Consider the following 19,006-nt stretch of genomic DNA (forward strand, 5'->3'; position numbering starts at 1 on the left):
ACAAATGTACTATAAAACTCAGTTTTGTCAAAAGGTTTTCTTGAGTTAATTGAGATATTGATTAATATCTTACTTTTCAAAAGGGGTGTACTTATTTATGCTGAGCACTGTGTGTAGATATATATATATATATATATATATATATATATCAGTATTAATACAATTTTATATCAATAGCATACAATATAAATGCAACTATATACATTTTATATCAATACAGTAATAATAGAATTATATGTTAACACCATATGATATCAATACAACTGTATATCAATATAATATCAATACAGCAATATATCTTTTGATACAGTATCAATACAACTATATATCAGTACATTATCAATACAACTGTATGTCAAATCAACTAATACAGGACACAACCTAATGTGGCTTCCAGCACTTCAATAGGCTCACATTGTTAAGGGGTTACTTCACCTTTACCAAAAAACTGCCTATGCAGATAAGGGGCATCAGTAGGTAAAAACAAACTGTGCAGTTCTGACTAAAGATGAATAATGATCTTGCTGTAGGTGTAGGCCATTTACGTACCTCATGAAGCCTGACTGATAAACTCTAAGGATGTTGCTAAGGTCATTGCTAAGTGAGCTATTACTGCTCACCATCACAGGAGTGAGCTGTCAAGCACTGAGATCAGAGCTACTATATCAGCCGAGAGAGAGTGTGTGAGGGGGTTTGAATCAGAGAAAAAGCTAATTCCTGTGATGGTGGGGGTGAACAGTAAGGACTAGGCCTCACTTAACATCCTGGGAGGTTTCCAGTCAGGCTTCAGGAGGTAGGTAAATGGCCTACATCTGTATTAAGGGCATTATTAAACCTTGGTCAAAGCACAGTTTTTTTTTCAATCTACAGACACCCCTTCTCTGCAAAGGCAGTTTTTGTTGATAAAGGTGAACTATACCTTTGAGGGCAGGTTCACACCACATGCAGTCCAGTGCGGGTTTTTTTCTGCATCAAAAATGCATGAATACTAGGTTATATTTATATATAGGTTTACAATGGCATAGTTCACACCAGTGCTGTCAGTTCCAGAAAAAAGGTAGAAAATGCTGCATTTTATCTGCACTCAACTGCACTGGAACACAGTAAAACACATAAAAAATGCAGATAAGGGGCATCAGTAGATAAAAACAAACTATATTTACAAAAATAATTTCCATGTTCTGTGTACTATGCAAGACTGAATATAATGAATGCAGGGTCCTGGGTTTAGTAACACTTTAAGGGAAGGTGTAGCCACCCTGTCCTAGGACCGGACATAAATGAGGTCCAAACTACTGTCCAACTCAGGGTTACAGCCTACCCCTTCCCAAACAGAGTCCCTCCATCGAACGATCAAATGCCGGGACCTCTGTGGCTAGCTAAGGTTCTGCCATTTGCTTTTCTGTACCATGAACTGCCCTTAGATCAGCTGCTATAGTGCATTCAGTGCTTTACGGTCTCCCTATGTCTGGAAACATAAAGGTTAAAAATGCCTCTAAAATGCGGTTTTATAACAAATGCTATTTACCAATGTGCTCCTACTTAGGTTGCCATAGTAACAAAATAATTGGTGTTTTTTAATATAAAATCCCACTGGCCCAGCACATAATTATAAAATATATGTGAAATAACCAAAATTATCTTTACAATGGCCCATTCCCAATACAATCAATAGCCGTGCATCTCCAGCTGGCTGTTAGTGACAGGAGGTATTATTGCGTCTGTCCGCATTAACATGCTTATATACTCTAAGCTACAACCACCAATAATTATTTCAATCTAATCACCCTCTCCAAATCCATCACATAACAAACCAATGCTAATCTTGTCACTGAGCTCTGTATACAGAGCCAAACAAAATAAACTAATATATGCTATACCATTTTACTTCTGATATCGATTTCACAGATATACAGAATCTGTCATTGCTAATTATATTACTCAGTGACCCCGTGGGTTAATCATATTCGAAAGACCTGCTTTGAAATTAAGACATCATGGCTGCACTGCATAGCAAAATAAGGCATAATCGAATCATCGCACATTGAACCCTGTTAAATAAGCATGGATAGGCCTAAAATACAATAAAACTGTAATGTATTTTGAATTCTGCCATATTTTACTGATATGACTTAAAGCGGTATTCACCCAAAAGCAAACATTTACTATATTGCAACTTACCAATTCTTAGATGTGATGGCTGCGTTAGTTTTTGTTTTTGGGCTTTCTTACCTTTTATTATCCCCTGGTTGTCTGGCCACTAAGTTATTTTTCAAAAGACCAAACTCTCCTGCAAATGTATCAGTTACAGGGAAGAGACAAACCACTAAACCATTTACCACTAAAAGGGGTGTTTACAATGACCAACTTTTATTTATTCATGTAAAACTTTTATGCCTCCCCCCCCAAAAAAGGTTGCTGTAACTGTTTATAAAGTGTTAGATGGAGTTTGGCTTTAATTTGTTAGTGTATCTAAATCTGCTAGTCAGGGTTAGGCAGGGGTGACTCAGGAACTCCCCTTTCTGAGTCACCCCTTGTCATCACCCCCTACCCACCTCCAAGCACCATCCCTTGTTCTTACCCACCTCCTATTACCACCCCTTTTAGAGGATACAGAACCAAGTATCATTTTGTCAATTTGTATGGAATTTGTTAATGATATCATGTAAAGCACTAAAGTAGATCCCCTGCAGCCAGCAAAACATATATTCCCCCCCAGCAACGAAAGATCACCCCACAACAATAGATCCCCCACAACAATAGACTGCCCTAGCAACATTGCCCCAGCAAAAAAATACCACCCCAGCAACAATAGACACACTCCAGCAACAATAGACCCCCAGCAGCAGCATCAGATCTCCCAGCAGCCAGCATCAATTGACCTCTCCCTCAACAATAGACCCCCCTGCAATAATTGATCCCCACGCAAAAATAGATCCCCTCCAGCGACAATAGATCTCACAGCAGCCAGCATCAATAGACCAGCACATCCCAGCATCCTTTGCCATTACATACATTCAGGGCTGGAGGCACCGGAACTGCGCTCCCCTACATTCCGGCTGAAAAAAGCTCTGTTGCTAGTACATCTAACACTCCCCTCCCCCCATACTGACAATGCTGCTGTTCAAAGGTGTCTCTGTTCATCCAGAGTAGTACAGGAGGTGTATTACTGGCCAGATCATCAGGTGAAAACCAAAGGAAAAAAGCCTGACAAAAGAAAACAAATGCAGCCATTACAACCATGGACTGGTAAGAAGCAATAAATTCTGTTTTTTGGAGGAGTTTATCATCGCTTTAAAGGCCCACTGTACAAAAACTGTATCAGGTTTGGGCACCAGTTGATTGTGTTATCTTTTGGCTTCTTGTATCACACAAAGACTCCATTGATGAGGGTTTCCTGCACTAGTTGTGTCTTCTCCCCCTTCCATGAGGCTATAATGAAGATATCCTCTCTTGGTACTATAGCATTCTCCAGTTGATTGTTTGTGCCACTTTACTGATAATTCGTTGGATGAGCGTGACACCATCATTTGGTTTTATAATAGCTGTGGCAGTTTAATGGAACAGGAAGCAAATTTTCTCTCCAGCTGTGTGTAGGGTTTTTCTTTAAAATGTCAGTACAGGCAGAATACATTGGAGAATATCTATCATGCTCAGAAAATCCAAAATTGATTGCTTGTACATAATTATTCGTAAATATAAATGAGCATAGAGACTAACAGTATCTCCGTACAAATATAAAAATGACTCTTAAAACATTCAAGACATAACCATTATGTGTATGATGGTACCTTCTCTATCCATGTGAGCAATCCCATTGTGTGTGAAACACGTCTGGCGACTGTGGTTTGTCGGGTGGAGACACTATGTATGTAGGCAACTCATCTTTAATAGAATAAAACAATAAGCGGATTCAATGACAGACTGTGACTCTCATCTAGGTATATTTCTTAGATCACTCAGTTATATCCTATGCCATTCATTCTCAACTTTCTGACACAGGGGAACTCACAAAAAAAAGTTCATTAGTGTGATGGTCACTGGGAAAAATGCTCCTTACACTTGTGGTTTTTGGGAAGAATCTCCCCTTATCGGTAGCTAAAACAATCTTTGTTGTCAGTGATTACTTTTCTGAGAGGAAGAAATTGCTCAAGAAATCTTTAGCAACCTCAGGGGGAACTCTGGTCAGTTGCAAACACAAAGTGAATAAATCCACACAGTCTCCTGTGCTTGGAAGCGATCCCCAAACAATAACACTTGGCTAGATTCCACTCCTGGATCTGATGGACATGCCTCGCCTTGCTGCCCTCTCAAGACTGGGGACGTCTGAGAACACTAGAAAAATAGAAAAGAGGGTGCACCAGCCTAGTGCATTATCCTCAAAACTTGACTTGAATAATAAAAATGTGGTAAGTGTTATATTTACAAACCAACAGATGTATCTCATTTTATCACAATACAACTACAAGTTCCAACCCATGGAGCATAACAACTGATGGTGGAATATACAAAGATCCAACCGGCTGGCATGTTTCGAGGCCTTGCCTCTTCCTCAGAGCCAAGGCTCTCAGCTTATTACAATACATCCAAGCTGGATCTTTGTACATTCCACCATCAATTGTTATGCTCCATGGGTTGGAACTTGTGGCTGTAAGTATAATACTTACCACGTTTTTATTAATAAAGTCAAGTTTTGAGGATATTGCACTAGGCTGGTGCACCCTTTTTTCTATTTTTCTTGGGAACTTTGGTCGGGAATGACTCTCCTATATGGATCTATACAAATCTTCATAATGCATACTTAACAGTGGATGTCCATACATTTCATGGGTTTTTACCAGCTTGTTCAGGTTGTGGGCTTTCCTACTTTTTTCTCCAAATTCTATTTTTTTTTCACAATCAGGTTAGACATTAGTAAACTGACTTTTTTGAAAACTGAGATTTTCAGGTGCACAAGCCCCTCACATTTCGAGGAAGTACCGGAAGGCATGTAGGAGAAAGGACAGTGATGGTTCCAAATGACCACTCAATAGCCCACTGGCCTCCTCCCATATTGTCTCATAATGGAATTAGTCTGTAGGATGGTTGCTTGGAGCTATTAATGTCCCACTCCCCTCAGGGAAAGTGCTTACCTTTATCTGGCCCCTGGGGGACTATTCTTCACACTTATATAATGCACTATCCCCCCCCAATAATTCCCCTTGGTGACACCAATGGTAAAGGACCTATCCTTCCACTGACAACAACAGCGGGATACTATTCCTCCCACTGACACCAAGGATGAAGGACCATTCCTTCTATTCTTTCACTAACACCAGTGATAGGGCACTATTCTTCTTCCTACTGACCACAGGAGCCATGCAATTGTTTTATCCCCACTTACCACCAAGCCTGAGACATTGATTAGGGTATGTTTACTCCCACTGATGCCGGGACATTTACTACTCTCACTGGCCACAGTCTGCCCTCAAAGTCTAAATGACAGTAAACTGGTCCTTCATTTGGAAAATTTGTAGACCCCTGGATTAGAGGTTGAATTGAATTTAAAGTTCAAATTGGGGCTCAGTCCTCCACTCCTAATCAACTCACCCCCCTCATCCTTGGAGGCCCTCAGCATGTATGTCATGAATTTTCTTATACCTACCTTATTCTGAAGTCATCAAGAAGGTAAATTCCTTCCTTGGTGTTCTTCCGACAGTTGGTACAACTGTGCAAAGAGCTTTAGTAACTTGATTATGTGAGCAGTGCTCTCTGCAACATTTCATGGTGCAGGACGATAATGCCCAGCATTCACAGTAAAGTCTCAGTCTTCCAGGTTGAGTTACCCTAGGTTCACACCAAAGCATTTTCCAGAAACATTTAACATGATTTCCTATAGGACATGCTCACATCTCCTCGTTTTCACCCAGTGCGTTTTTTGGAAAAGGTCAGAGACTTTTTTGAATGCAAAAAGTTGCATTTTTGGTTCTATAGACTTCAATAGAAATGCTGAAAAAAAGCATGTAGTGTGTTATTATCACGTTTTTGACACGTTTTTGATGCGTTTATGATGCGTTTTGCATTTTAAATCTGCCTAGCAACAAGGAAAATAAAACAAATGAAAAAAAATGCAAACTGTGTCAAAAACGCATAATAAAAAAAGGTGCAAAAACGCAAGACACAATTGAAAACACAATGCAGAAACGGCTGAAACACAACCTGCATAGGTGTGAACCTAGCCTAATGCTGGGTGTCATTCAGCCAGGAAGACTGAGGACACCTTGTGGCATTTTAGAGGCATACATGGTGCAGCTCTTGAATAAAGGTGAGTTTTGCATCTAGACCCGTTTTTATTTATTTTAAGAACCTAGTGAGACTCAGTTTTACGGGACAAAAAGGTTGAGCTTTAAAGTGTATCTATACCTAAAACTGTTTTTTAAGTTTTGAATAGAGCGGGAAAGAATTAGAACTCCTGTCAGGTTTTACTGCTGATGGGAACTCCATAGGAGAGATTCCTTAACTTCCTATCTAGTAAAAAAGGTTGTATCCAGGAAGGAAATTAAAGCGGTATTAAAATAAAACATTTATTATATTGCAGCTTACCAATTTGTAGATGTGTTGGCTGCACTAATTTTCTTTTTTAGGCTTTCTTTCCTTTGGTGATCTGGCCAGTAAGTCTGTTGTTTTTCAATGGAACAAGCTCTCCTGCAAATGTAGCAATTACAGTGTTGAGACAGACCATTTACCACTGAAACACTCATGCTCTACTCAGAAGCGGACTGACAACTCATGGGGCCCCAGGGCAATAGGGGATCATGGGGCCCCTGTGTCCTTGCCCACACTCAAAAAAAGCCTATAAAAATAGGTACCAGGGGCATTTCATGGGGCTCCCTACTGACCCCGGGCCCTCGGGCAGTGCCTGAGTGCTCGAATGGTCAGTCCGCCCCTGGCTCTACTAGACTATTGCTGAGGACCAGTGCTCCTGGCTGGGATATTCACTCTCAAAGCATAAATCTGTGTAAATTTAGGCCTGCTACCCAGTATGTTCCATGATCCAAATCTTTATTAGCTACATATTAAAACACGCAGTTTGTACAGCTATCGCATTTCAGCCATGAGGGAGGCCTTCTCCAATACACCCGAAATGCGTTAGTGTACACACAGTGTGTTTTAATATGTAGCTAATAAAGATTTGGATCATGGAACATCCCAGGTAGCTGGAATATATTTACACAGGAGGCTTACAATGATCAACTTTTATTTATTCACGTAAAGCTTTTATCTTAAAAGAAGAAAAATTGTTGCTGTAACTGCTTGTGTGACTACAGTGTGAGCTGGAGTTTCGCTTCAGTTTGTTAGTGTATCTAAATCTGCTAGTCAATCTAACACCCCCCTCCTACCAGACTGACAGTGCTACTGTCCAAAGGTTCCCCTGTACTCCTTCATCCAGAGTGGGAGCACTCTAATACAGGAGGTGTGTTACTGGCCAGATCACCGGGTAAAAACAGAGTGGGAAAAAAAACATAAGGAGAAAAAAAGAGAACTAATGCAACCACTACATCAAATGCCATGTACACACAATCAGAAAATCAGATAAAAAAATCAATTTTGGAGGGAATCGTACAATAATCTGATCGTTAGTACACGGCTTTGAAAAGCTGATTTCGACAATATCCCAAGGAACAAGCATGCATTTTTTTCTCATACAATAAAAACGCAAACAATTTTTGTTTCATCAGTACAATATTCCTCCAAAAAAAATTGAGAGACCAAGACCACACATGTTCAGGAATGAAACAATACATTACAATACAACACAATACATTATATCACTTCCGATGTTATATTCTGTTGTTCGAGAATTTTTATAACTTTAGTAACCTCTTCATTTTCGATATGAGACTAGCATGCTACATAACAACGAACAATAATTTGTCCGATTATCTGATCGTGTGTACTAGGCATGAGGATTGGTAAGCTATAATATATGGCATTTTTGGTTTTGTGTTTAATACCGCTTTAAGATCTTTCTAAAAGCAATACAGACAGAAGTATAAATTATTTTCAATACGTTTTCAATTAAATAGGGGGATACTAGAACCTCTGTCAATTTTTTATTGTTTTCACTTTCCCTGTTGAGTTTCCCTGTTAATGTTTTCAATTTCCCCCAGAGTTGAACTTTAACGGAAACGATCAGGCCATTGACACTTTTTGAAAATTCTGTTTGCTTGGCTGTCTCTGTCTTCAACTTTTTCTCAGTCATTAACCCAGAACATCCTAAACAAAACCCGCAGTTAGTGCAGCAGGACAGAGCCAACACTTCCATTCTGTCACTTGTTTGGGGTCAATGGTCAGAAGTACTGAATCTACTAGGTATGCGAAAGGCCAAGCAAATACAATTTTCTAAAGGAGTGGTTTGTAATGTCAGCCTTTGTAATTCTCCTAGTACACTTTTCCATTAAATGGGCCTATGCCTATTAAATAAGAGCAATATATAAAGTGCAATAACCCACAGCAACCAATCAGCAATCATTTTCACTGTTCTGACAGCTTCCAACTAGTAAAAGATTTAAACTGATTGCTAAGACTTTGTACATTTAGCACATTACCACTTTTCTTTTGTAATGCCTTAATAAGCCTGAACATCCCTATGGGCTGCTGCCGCCGCAAATACCATCTACTGAGTGTAGACACATACTGTATCAGTTGAACCCAGGTGCCACTTTTGTTTTAATGGACATGTTTACTTTGTATTATTCCTTCACATAAAATTATATGAATCATTGTTTCATACTTTTAACATACCGTACTTTTTTTTTTCTTGGGGGGGGGGGGGTCATTTGCCTTTTTAATCCTTTTAGTTATACTTGGTTCATTTTACAAGTTTTTCAAGCCCTACTGGCTGAAATTGGATTAAGAAAGTAATTTGAAATAAACCACATAGTTTCACATTAGTACTTTGATTACTGAAAAGATAGCTGTAGTCATGTCATTACCCTAAATGTTGTTTTGATGCACCAGTGCAGAAAAGCTGATTCAAGTGAATGTACGCGGGAAGAAAGTCTTTTTTTTACATTTGCAAACTTTTAAACTCCTTTTTATGCCTGTGTCCTGTGTTGATAACTGACAAGAGCAGTAACTACATTTGTCAAAGAATAAACTGCATATCTGCTCAACCCTGTCACTAAGCCCCGGTTCACATATATGCGGCCGTGCGGGCCGTGTTTTGTGCGGGCACGAGAGCCCATTCATTTAAATGGACTCCCGTGCCCCTGACACGCAGGGAAGAAGTCCCTGCACTGCTTTCGAAAACGCTGCCCACACATGAACCTCGGTTCCCAATACGGTTGCGTTTTGCAGTGCGGGTGGCATGCCATTAGAACTAATGGCACCCGCCCACAGGTCCGCAGTCCTCTGTGCGGGTGGTGCGGCTGCTTTTCGCGAAGATCCGCAGCAGCACCACCCTCACAGATGTGAACCTAGCCTCAATGGGGTTCATTTACTGAAACTGATGACTGCAAAATCTGGTGCAGCTGTGCATGGTAACCAATCAGAATCTAACTTCAGCTTGTTCCATTAAGCTTTGACAATAAAACCTGGAAGCTGATTGGTTTCTATGTACAGCTGCACCAGATTTTGCACTCTCCAGTTTTAGTATATCAGCCCCTATCTGTCTTCGAAAGAGAAACTCTGGTGCAAGATAAGATTCCATATCCTTTCATATCCAGATGTATAGTAAACCTTGACTCAGATCTAAGTTCCAATCCTTTACTGTAAATATGCAAACAGTGTCCAAACACCAACCAGTCTACCTAACCCCTTCCTGCCCAGCATCAACATCCCCTTATCAGCGTCTTTATGTGGGGGCCAGAAGGATTGGTCGATTACGTAGTGATTGGCTTTCACAGTGTTCACATGATCTGTAGCTGGTCCCGTTGGCTACTGATCATAAGCAGAGACCGTGAGCTCTGTCTTAGACAGCTCGGTCACTAAGCTAGGAGCACGCACTGAGCATGGTCACAGCAGAGAAAGCTTGGCTGCACATGGACACATGTGTGCGGCATGTGGGCATTAAAACAGAACTATACCTTCCTGTCTTTTCACAATCAAGGAAGCTGCCATCTTGGTCTTCTTTGATCTCCAGTTGCCATGATGCTGCACATGTGATCAGTTATGACACCAGCCAATTGATGGTTTGACAGTTTGGTTGTGAGCACAAGCAAAATTGACAGTTATCTTTTTCAGCATGCCTTGAATGTAACTGTTATGGGAAACTGAATGGGTTTAGTTCCGCTTTAAAGCCCACCCTCTTTGCCGCCGCGTATGTGCAAGAGGTTAATCATAGTTGACCATGACCACAGAAAAGTGTATTAACATATCCCCCCACATCCTTCTCCAAACCATTCCATCTACATTTGTACCTAGACGGAGGAGATATTTCTACATTAACATGTATATAAAACCAATCACAAAAAACTCATATGAGGTTCAAAAAGGAACTTCACTGCAAGAACTGTAGCTGCTGACTTTTAAAAAATACATACTTACCAGGCCAAGAAGTCCAGTGCTGTATTTGCAGAACCCTAAGTCTTCACAGCTCATTAGTTTCCCATACTGCCATCTTTGATTTGGGAACCAGTTGTAAGTTCCTGATCACCCACAGCCAACCCTCTACTGCACATGGACCAGATTGAAGGACACAGGGAGACTGGTCTAGTTACCTCCTAGGATGTGTGATGGGTATCACAGGGGTCTGTAGGCATGTGTGTGTGTGGGGGGGGGGGGTTGGGTGCAGGCAGATGTCATCCTAGGCAAGCAATGAAGAAGTGGGAGCAAGCACTGGAGAAGCCTTGTATTTTTATCAGCAAATACTGTACAAGCCTTCCTCTGATTGACTGAGGCAGTGAGATGGGTGGAAGACGTCATGATTCCCACCTCGGCCAATCAGAGGAGGCCTTTTATTCATTGATAAAACAAAAAGGTATCTCCCGAATGGTGAAGAAGCACTCAACCTGATTCTCTTTACATCTGGCAGCAGACAGGAAGTTGCCTGTACTGCTGCCGGAACACAGCATCACTTACTATATCTAGCTAATCCTATTACAGTCCAAAACAGCACAAACAGTGGCCCCATCATTCTGTAATTAAATAGGTTGTTTGGGTCAGCTTGGCACAAACCAACTAGTCCAAATAAAATTAAATCTGGAATTCTACTATAAATAACAATTTAAAGCAAAATATTACAATGTTTGACAAATGAACATGTTGATGAGAACAGTATAGTAAGATACAAACAATAACTTGCACAACTTAATGGAATGACCACAGAGAAACCAAAAAGCCAAAATTCTGAATTATCCAAAGTAAAATTCCTATTGATCAGTAGTTACGATTACAAAAACAATAATGTAAACATTGATGTGTGCGTGGCTAGTTAATATAGAGAAGTGATTTTCTTATATCCATGTTTCCTTTTTCTGCAGCATTTTAATTCCTTTTTAACAAACTTTATTTTAATTTTATTTTTTTATAATACACTCAGTAAGAATTATGTGAATGAGTTAGTAATTACAATCAAAACACAGAATTATTGATGATAAAATATGACTTGACAGGGTTATGCATAACTGGACAACAAAACTTAGTGCACATTGAGACAACAATGTTAGGAAAGAAGGTTTGTTGAAAGGTTTTATGGAGCCTTGAGTTGACATGTCTAACACTTCAGTAAAGTCAGTCAAAAAAAAAACTGCCATTTGTGTTTTGTTTTTTTTTTGTGTTGTATTTTCCTATGCCTGTTGTTCAGTATGATGGTAGGTATATTCTATTCGGTGACATCTAGTGCCTTGCTCTCTCCATATTTCACCTCCATTTATGCCCTGCAGATTATAGATGGGGCCAAGACTTTGGACCAGAGAGAAAGACTTAAAGCTGAATTTCAGCCAATAAAACAACTTTCTTCCTCCTGGCTCCCCCCTCCTCCCTCTGAAACTTTTTCTTGCCCGCACTACTTCCTAGGATGTCAGGCAGTGGCACTAGACGCCTCCTTGGGTTTTGGGCAGCGCCACAAGGTGCCTCCTAGGATGTCAGGCACTAAAGCACATCGAGATTCTGTGGCAGAGATCTATGGCACTTTTGCACATTTGCAGGGTTTCCACGCAGATGCAGGCAGACGCCAAAGGTACTAAGACCACAGATACCGGCATTATTTGTGTATGCATGGGAAGCCCTATGCATGGAAAGATGTGCTGCAGATCTTTGGCAGGTCCTGAAGACTAGGCAGCCTTTCAGCATATCTGTGAATGCATCAGACACACAAAGATGGTGGTGTGGGGGATGGCAACAATTTCAAGGGACTGAATTTCCTTTTTAAAAATGAGAGAAAATAACTGGGGGAGGGGGGGAGAAAGGATGGTAAAGGAAGGGGAGGAAAATATAGCTACCAAGGAAAAGTTTTGTCTTAATTAATGGGATATAGTAAAAGGATGAATTCTCAAAAACTAGGTATCCGAGTGTCTCCAATTTCATGGGATTTTGTTGGTATATAGTTATCCCTTCTGGTTGATGGTCTTGTACGGGTCAATCCGTCTGAACATTGTCCACTCATATCATGCAAAATTCAAATGTTTATGTCCATCCTACTTTATATTTAAGACTTCTCTTGTATGGATAAGAAGTTTACGTAATCTATCCATTCTTTCAAGGGGGCATTTCCAGTGTCTAGGGATTACGGTGGATGCTGTTTTAATCGGATGTGTAAGTGTCAAGTTTGATGAAGAAGCTTTTTAATGTTTGAATACCAAATAAGCCTTGTGTTGCCTATTTTCCTTACCTTGCTGATGATTACAACTAGAGAACACGTTTTCACGTCTTGAAAATCTGGCTGGGTAGAAAGTGAAAGTAGGCTTTTCCGAATAACAGACTAAAGTTCATGTCAGGACATGTCCCTGACTACGGCTGCTCAGCCAGTAAAAGGAACAGACCAATACAAAGAGATGGGCATGCTTATTATATTATATCATTATATATATATATATATATATATATATATATATATATATATGTCCTCAATCCCCTCATGTTTTGCATTGTATTGTTATTGTTCTGTCACATGTTCTGTCCCCTTTGTAATGTACAGCGCTGAGCGAACTATTGGCGCTTTATAAATACTGTATAATAATAATAATATAATAGCAGAATTATTGCAAACAAAAATCCTTTATTAAAGTATTATAATGCATTCACAAATTAAAAAAAAACACAGGTCAAATTACATGCAATTTAATGTGTAGTGCATTGTGAAAACAATCTTTGAAGGACAGACCCCTCTAGGAGTCCTGTGCAGACAATTGTCAATCCAGAAATCCAAATAGGGAGTCCAGGGGCACAAAGCAGCTGTATTGTATGGCAATGATAAGTCCAGAGTCACAGTGACAGCAGCCCAAGGTTCAACTCAAGTTATTCCAGTGGGTTCACAGGCCACAGATGTGGAACAGCAGCGATATAGGCCCATGGAGAAACAGGACAGAGATCCATGCACAACAAGGGGCAAACAACAACAGGATGCAGCAAGGATTGAGTTCTGGGTCACAGGATAGAAGTCTAGTACAAAAGGGCAAATAACAGGATATGCCAAGAATGGTATAGGAGGCCTGTAGATCTGGGGATTGCAGAGGGACATGTCCTGTGCACCTGGCCATAGCTCAGAGTACACACAGACAACACAACACAGGAGGGAGGGAGCATAGCGGGGAACCTCCAGTAGGAGATCACTGGGGAAAGTGGAGTCTTATGTGGCCTGACCTCAACTCCACATTGGTAGTATATCACTTGAAGGGAAACACAGCAGAAAGGTCTTGTGTGGATTGGACTTAGCTCAGGTCCATGCAGGAAGCACATCAAAGAAAGGAAAAGTACATGGGGTGTGTAGCAGATCACAAGGAACCAGGTTCACAGGGACAGTGCACAGGAGGTTTCTGTGCACAGGGAGGTAGAGAGATCATCCTGTGCACAGGGAAGTAGAAAGATCATCCTGTGCACAGGGAGGTAGAGAGATCATCCTGTGCACAGGAAGGTAGAGAGATCATCCTGGGCACAGGGAGGTAAAGAGATCATCCTGTGCACAGGGAGGTAGATAGATCATCCTGTGCACAGGGAAGTAGAAAGATCATCCTGTGCACAGGGAGGCAGAGAGATCATCCTGTGCACAGGAAGGTAGAGAGATCATCCTGTGCACAGGGAAGTAGAGAGATCATCCTGTGCACAGGGAGGTAGAGAGATCATCCTGTGCAAAGGGAGGTAGAGAGATCATCCTGTGCACAGGGAGGTAGATAGATCATCCTGTGCACAGGGAGGTAGAGAGATCATCCTGTGCACAGGGAAGTAGAGAGGTCATCCTGTGCACAGGGAGGTAGAGAAATCATCCTGTGCACAGAGAGGTAGAGAGATCATCCTGTGCACAGGGAAGTAGAGAGATCATCCTGTGCACAGAGAGGTAGAGAGATCATCCTGTGCACAGGGAGGTAGAGAGATCATCCTGTGCACAGAGAGGTAGAGAGATCATCTGTGCACAGGGAGGTAGAGAGATCATCCTGTGCACAGGGAAGTAGAGAGATCATCCTGTGCACAGAGAGGTAGAGAGATCATCTGTGCACAGGGAGGTAGAGAGATCATCCTGTGCACAGAGAGGTAGAGAGATCATCCTGTGCACAGGGAGGTAGAGAGATCATCCTGTGCACAGAGAGGTAGAGAGATCATCCTGTGCACAGGGAAGTAGAAAGATCATCCTGTGCACAGGGAGGTAGAGAGATCATCCTGTGCACAGGAAGGTAGAGAGATCATCCTGTGCACAGGGAAGTAGAAAGATCATCCTGTGCACAGGGAGGCAGAGAGATCATCCTGTGCACAGGAAGGTAGAGAGATCATCCTGTGCACAGGGGGGTAGAAAGATCATCCTGTGCACAGGAAGGTAGAGAGATCATCCTGTGCACAGGAAGGTAGAGAGATCATCCTGTGCACAGGGAGGTAGAGAGATCATCCTGTGCACAGGGAGGTAGAGAGATCATCCTGTGCACAGGGAGGTAGAGAGATCATCCTGTGCACAGGGAGGTAGAGAGATCATCCTGTGTACAGGGAGGTAGAGAGATCATCCTGTGCACAGGGAAGTAGAGAGGTCATCCTGTGCACAGGGAGGTAGAGAAATCATCCTGTGCACAGAGAGGTAGAGAGATCATCCTGTGCACAGGGAAGTAGAGAGATCATCCTGTGCACAGGGAGGTAGAGAGATCATCCTGTGCACAGGGAGGTAGATAGATCATCCTGTGCACAGAGAGGTAGAGAGATCATCTGTGCACAGGGAGGTAGAGAGATCATCCTGTGAACAGGGAAGTAGATAGATCATCCTGTGCACAGAGAGGTAGAGAGATCATCCTGTGCACAGGGAAGTAGAGAGATCATCCTGTGCGCAGAGAGGTAGAGAGATCATCCTGTGCACAGGGAGGTAGAGAGATCATCCTGTGCACAGGGAGGTAGAGAGATTATCCTGCGCACCTGGTTGCAGCTCTGGATGTACAAGGACAGCAGAATCACAGGAAGGGGAGGGCACTAGGGGACCTACTCCCTCATTGTTAAGATGACCCTAACATTTGAAGTATAGGTTTAGCTTTCTTAACATGTTACACCTATGTAGCGCTATTTGTACTCTCTCTGCGGCTACTGGGGTATGATGGCGCCACCTGTATAGTATTTAGGAGCAGAATCCTTATAATCTGTGTGATCAGGACAAGATCTCTAACAAGCGCTAGTGCCTCCACTCAATTGGGCCTTGTGGATACCAAGTGAAATCCCAACTGAGAAATGTATCATTCACAGACCGTAATCCACACAGCAGTGTATATGAAAGTCCACCTATTGAAGAAATAACATTCAGTGAACCATCCAACATAAAGTATCTTCCAAACAGGAACATTAAAGCATTAACAGTCTTTTCTGCATGTCTCAGTGAGGAGAGGCTGCGACACTTACAGTCTGACTTCTCTCTCAGGAAATCTACACTTCCCTCTTTTTCACAAGTCTCTCCTTCATGACCTCATCATCAGTGCCCAGAGAGCATAGCAGCCATATTGGAAAAGGGCAAAACAAACACTGAATAATAGAAGTACACACTGGAAAAATGGGCAAAGACATTATCACATCACTACACCTATATTCAGAGTTTTACTGTTGCAGCAGCCCCCACACCCCCTTCTCCAATCCCCCAAAGTGACATTGAGCCACAGATCTTCTCCCCGCACTCGCTGTCACAATTTAAGAAAACTGCAGGCGCGCTTAACACACCTGGCCACATCGGGTTACTGTGAATGGGAGAACTACAACTACCATCAGCTACTACGGCTTGTTGTTCTCAATAAATTACCAGGGCATTCTAGGTAGTTAATTGATTTTTCCTGTCATTCAGATACACTGACAGTCTGCAGGAGCCTTGCATTGCACCCTTGATCTGCTGATCACAGGTGCAATGCTTTACAGGCTCCGAATATAAAATAATAAATGCACATTTTACCTGCAAAAAAGATATGCATTTATGATTTTTTTTACAAAGGTGAACTGGTCCTTTAAAATTGTGTGTCAAGGCAAAACCATTTTTTTCTAGACAGAATGGGGAAGAATTAGAACTCTGTTTTTTACTGTTACTTTAGGCTCCATTAGAGAGTTTTTTTTTCTTCACTTTCTGTCCTGTTGACAATGATTTCACTAGAAAGATTATAATGGATGCTCACACTTTCTTGCAATGTGGTGTAACCTAATTGATTCTAACTGGCCCCAGACTTTTTTTGTAGCAAATGATCTCTTAACAATCTGATCCATAGAGTTGCATTACATCTATCAGTGGAGACACACTGGCTGGACACCCTTATTTTCTGATGCTTACTCCCTGATACACTTTTCTAAATAACTTCATTGCTATTCTTTCTTTTCCTTTTTTCAACCTGAAATCCTATTTCTTCCCTTTTTGCTCTCTGACATGAGATCAACAACCCAAGACCTAAACCAAGCAGCTTAAACCAATGAAGGAGCAGCTGTCACAGACAATCACACATTGTTATAGTTATTACTAGTACACCTTTGTTAGTAAGCCCATAGAAACAACTTTTTCCTTTTTGGAATTGCCCTTGTTGCCATTGTATGTTTGGGTATGTAGGAGCTTTTATGTTCTGTAGACTGACTTTTATGGAAAAAAACAAAATACATTTTGTTGTAAAACCTTACATATACCTGTTGTAGTGACTATCCTCAGGTGATAGCCAGAGATGAAACAAATCTTCCTACATAAGATGTACCTGTTAATCTGCAGCCCTCTCTCCTCTACAGCCAATCAAAATACATCATTTACACAGCATTTCTGAGCTCCAGAAGACAGGGGAGGGGAACTGATGTCACACACTGCACAGCATAGAGCAGGGAGTTGAATGTAAACTGAGACCTGAGTGGAGTGAATTGACACCCCCCTCTACACAGTCTAATAGGAAACATGCACAACAGAGGCTGTCACTCACCTCCTGAGGGCGCACAGGGCCATCTCCCGAGATTGTCTGATATCAACGTAGAATGTCAGTGACTCATGCAAATAGTAGAGGAATGACAAAGCAGACAGAAATCACACTAGGTGCTTTGGATCAAGACAAGTACACAGCATAGAAGGATATGCTGTGTTCATTTAGCAACCACTTAAATAAATATATACTCTTAATATATGCTCTTACAAAAAAAACAAACAAACAAACTTTAAACTGATCTCATGCCTCAAAAATGAAATCTGTGCTGAATTTCCATTTTAGCGTATGTCCATTTTTCTTAAAGTGGAATTCCACTCACTCTGTAAAAAAATCAAAGTCAGCAGCTACAAAAATTGTAGAGCTTGAGCTATTTTGTAAAGAAGAATGGACAAAAATGTCGCTCTCTAGATGTACAAAGCTGGTAGAGACATCCCCAAAAAGACTTGCAGCTGGAATTGTAGCAAAAGGTGGTTCTAAAAAGTATTGACTCCGGGGGGCTGAATACAAATGCCACCACACTTTTTAGATATTTATTTGTAAAACGTTTTGAAAACCATTTATCATTTTCCTTCCACTCCAAAATTATGAGCCACTTTGTGTTGGTCTTTAACATAAAATCCCAATAAAATACATTTATGTTTTTGGTTGTAACATGACAAAATCTGGAAAATTTCAAGGGGTATGAAGACTTTATCAAGGCACTGTAAGACATTCCCATCTGTCTCACCTCACTGCTTTATAGGCACTCTGAACTGGAATCTATATGGTGCATCTCTTGGTAGTGCCCATTTGGTTATACTCTATGTTTTCAATTACTATTGCACGCCTTTTTTTTCACAAAACTCCTGTCAAAATCATTATTGCTTCTAGATAGAAAATTTGCATCTTTCCTCAAAGCAAAGAGTCAAAATCATCTTCAAAAAAAGCAATCAGGCCAGATACTTAAAAAAAGATTGGCATCCAGCCTTACATCGCTTTCTTTCTTAACCAACTTTCTCCTATTTCCCCATATTTTATCCCTTTAGAAATGCTGTAAATACAGAAAATGACATGTTGATCTTCCAGACATCCAGTGTGCTCTGAACTTTCTGTTTGGACTGACGACACAGTGTCTTCGCTGTTCTAAAACTAAAACCAGCATTTACAGCCCTTCCTACTGGACTATGGAACTTGGACTTTCCTAATCTGCTTGGAATACTTGGATTCTCAACAAAACAATATGGATTCCTTGACTCCCAAAAGCTGCCCATACTCTGTGTGAGGGGAAAGGGCTCTTGGGAGATGTAGTTCTGGGTTGTGTCCATGTCTATAGGAAATAACTCCAAGCAGCTTCCCCTGCATAGATTTTACAGCCCTTGGGATGATGTCATAAAGAGTAATAAAAGCTGTCTCCTGCTACAGGAAAAAGACAAACTGGAATGCTTGTAATGCTGGAACATGCTCTAAAGGGGAGGAAATAAGTTTGTGGGAAA

The 19,006-nt window shown here is 41.1% G+C and overlaps 1 protein-coding gene across 1 annotated transcript in view; it reads right to left on the reverse strand.

Moving 5' to 3' along the window:
* The window catches only part of MGMT (O-6-methylguanine-DNA methyltransferase), a 625,576-nt gene extending 612,709 nt beyond the window's left edge, over positions 1-12,867 (reverse strand). Inside the window, exon 1 of the mRNA XM_089669522.1 lies at positions 12,812-12,867. The gene's annotated coding sequence lies outside the window, so the exon portion shown is untranslated. The remainder of the gene's footprint in view (positions 1-12,811) is intronic.
* Positions 12,868-19,006: the final 6,139 nt, after the last annotated feature.

The sequence above is a fragment of the Staurois parvus genome, unplaced genomic scaffold (genome assembly GCF_062004578.1).
Source record: "Staurois parvus isolate SC_StPar_1 unplaced genomic scaffold, SC_StPar_1.0 ptg000009l, whole genome shotgun sequence".
Taxonomy (NCBI): domain Eukaryota; kingdom Metazoa; phylum Chordata; class Amphibia; order Anura; family Ranidae; genus Staurois; species Staurois parvus.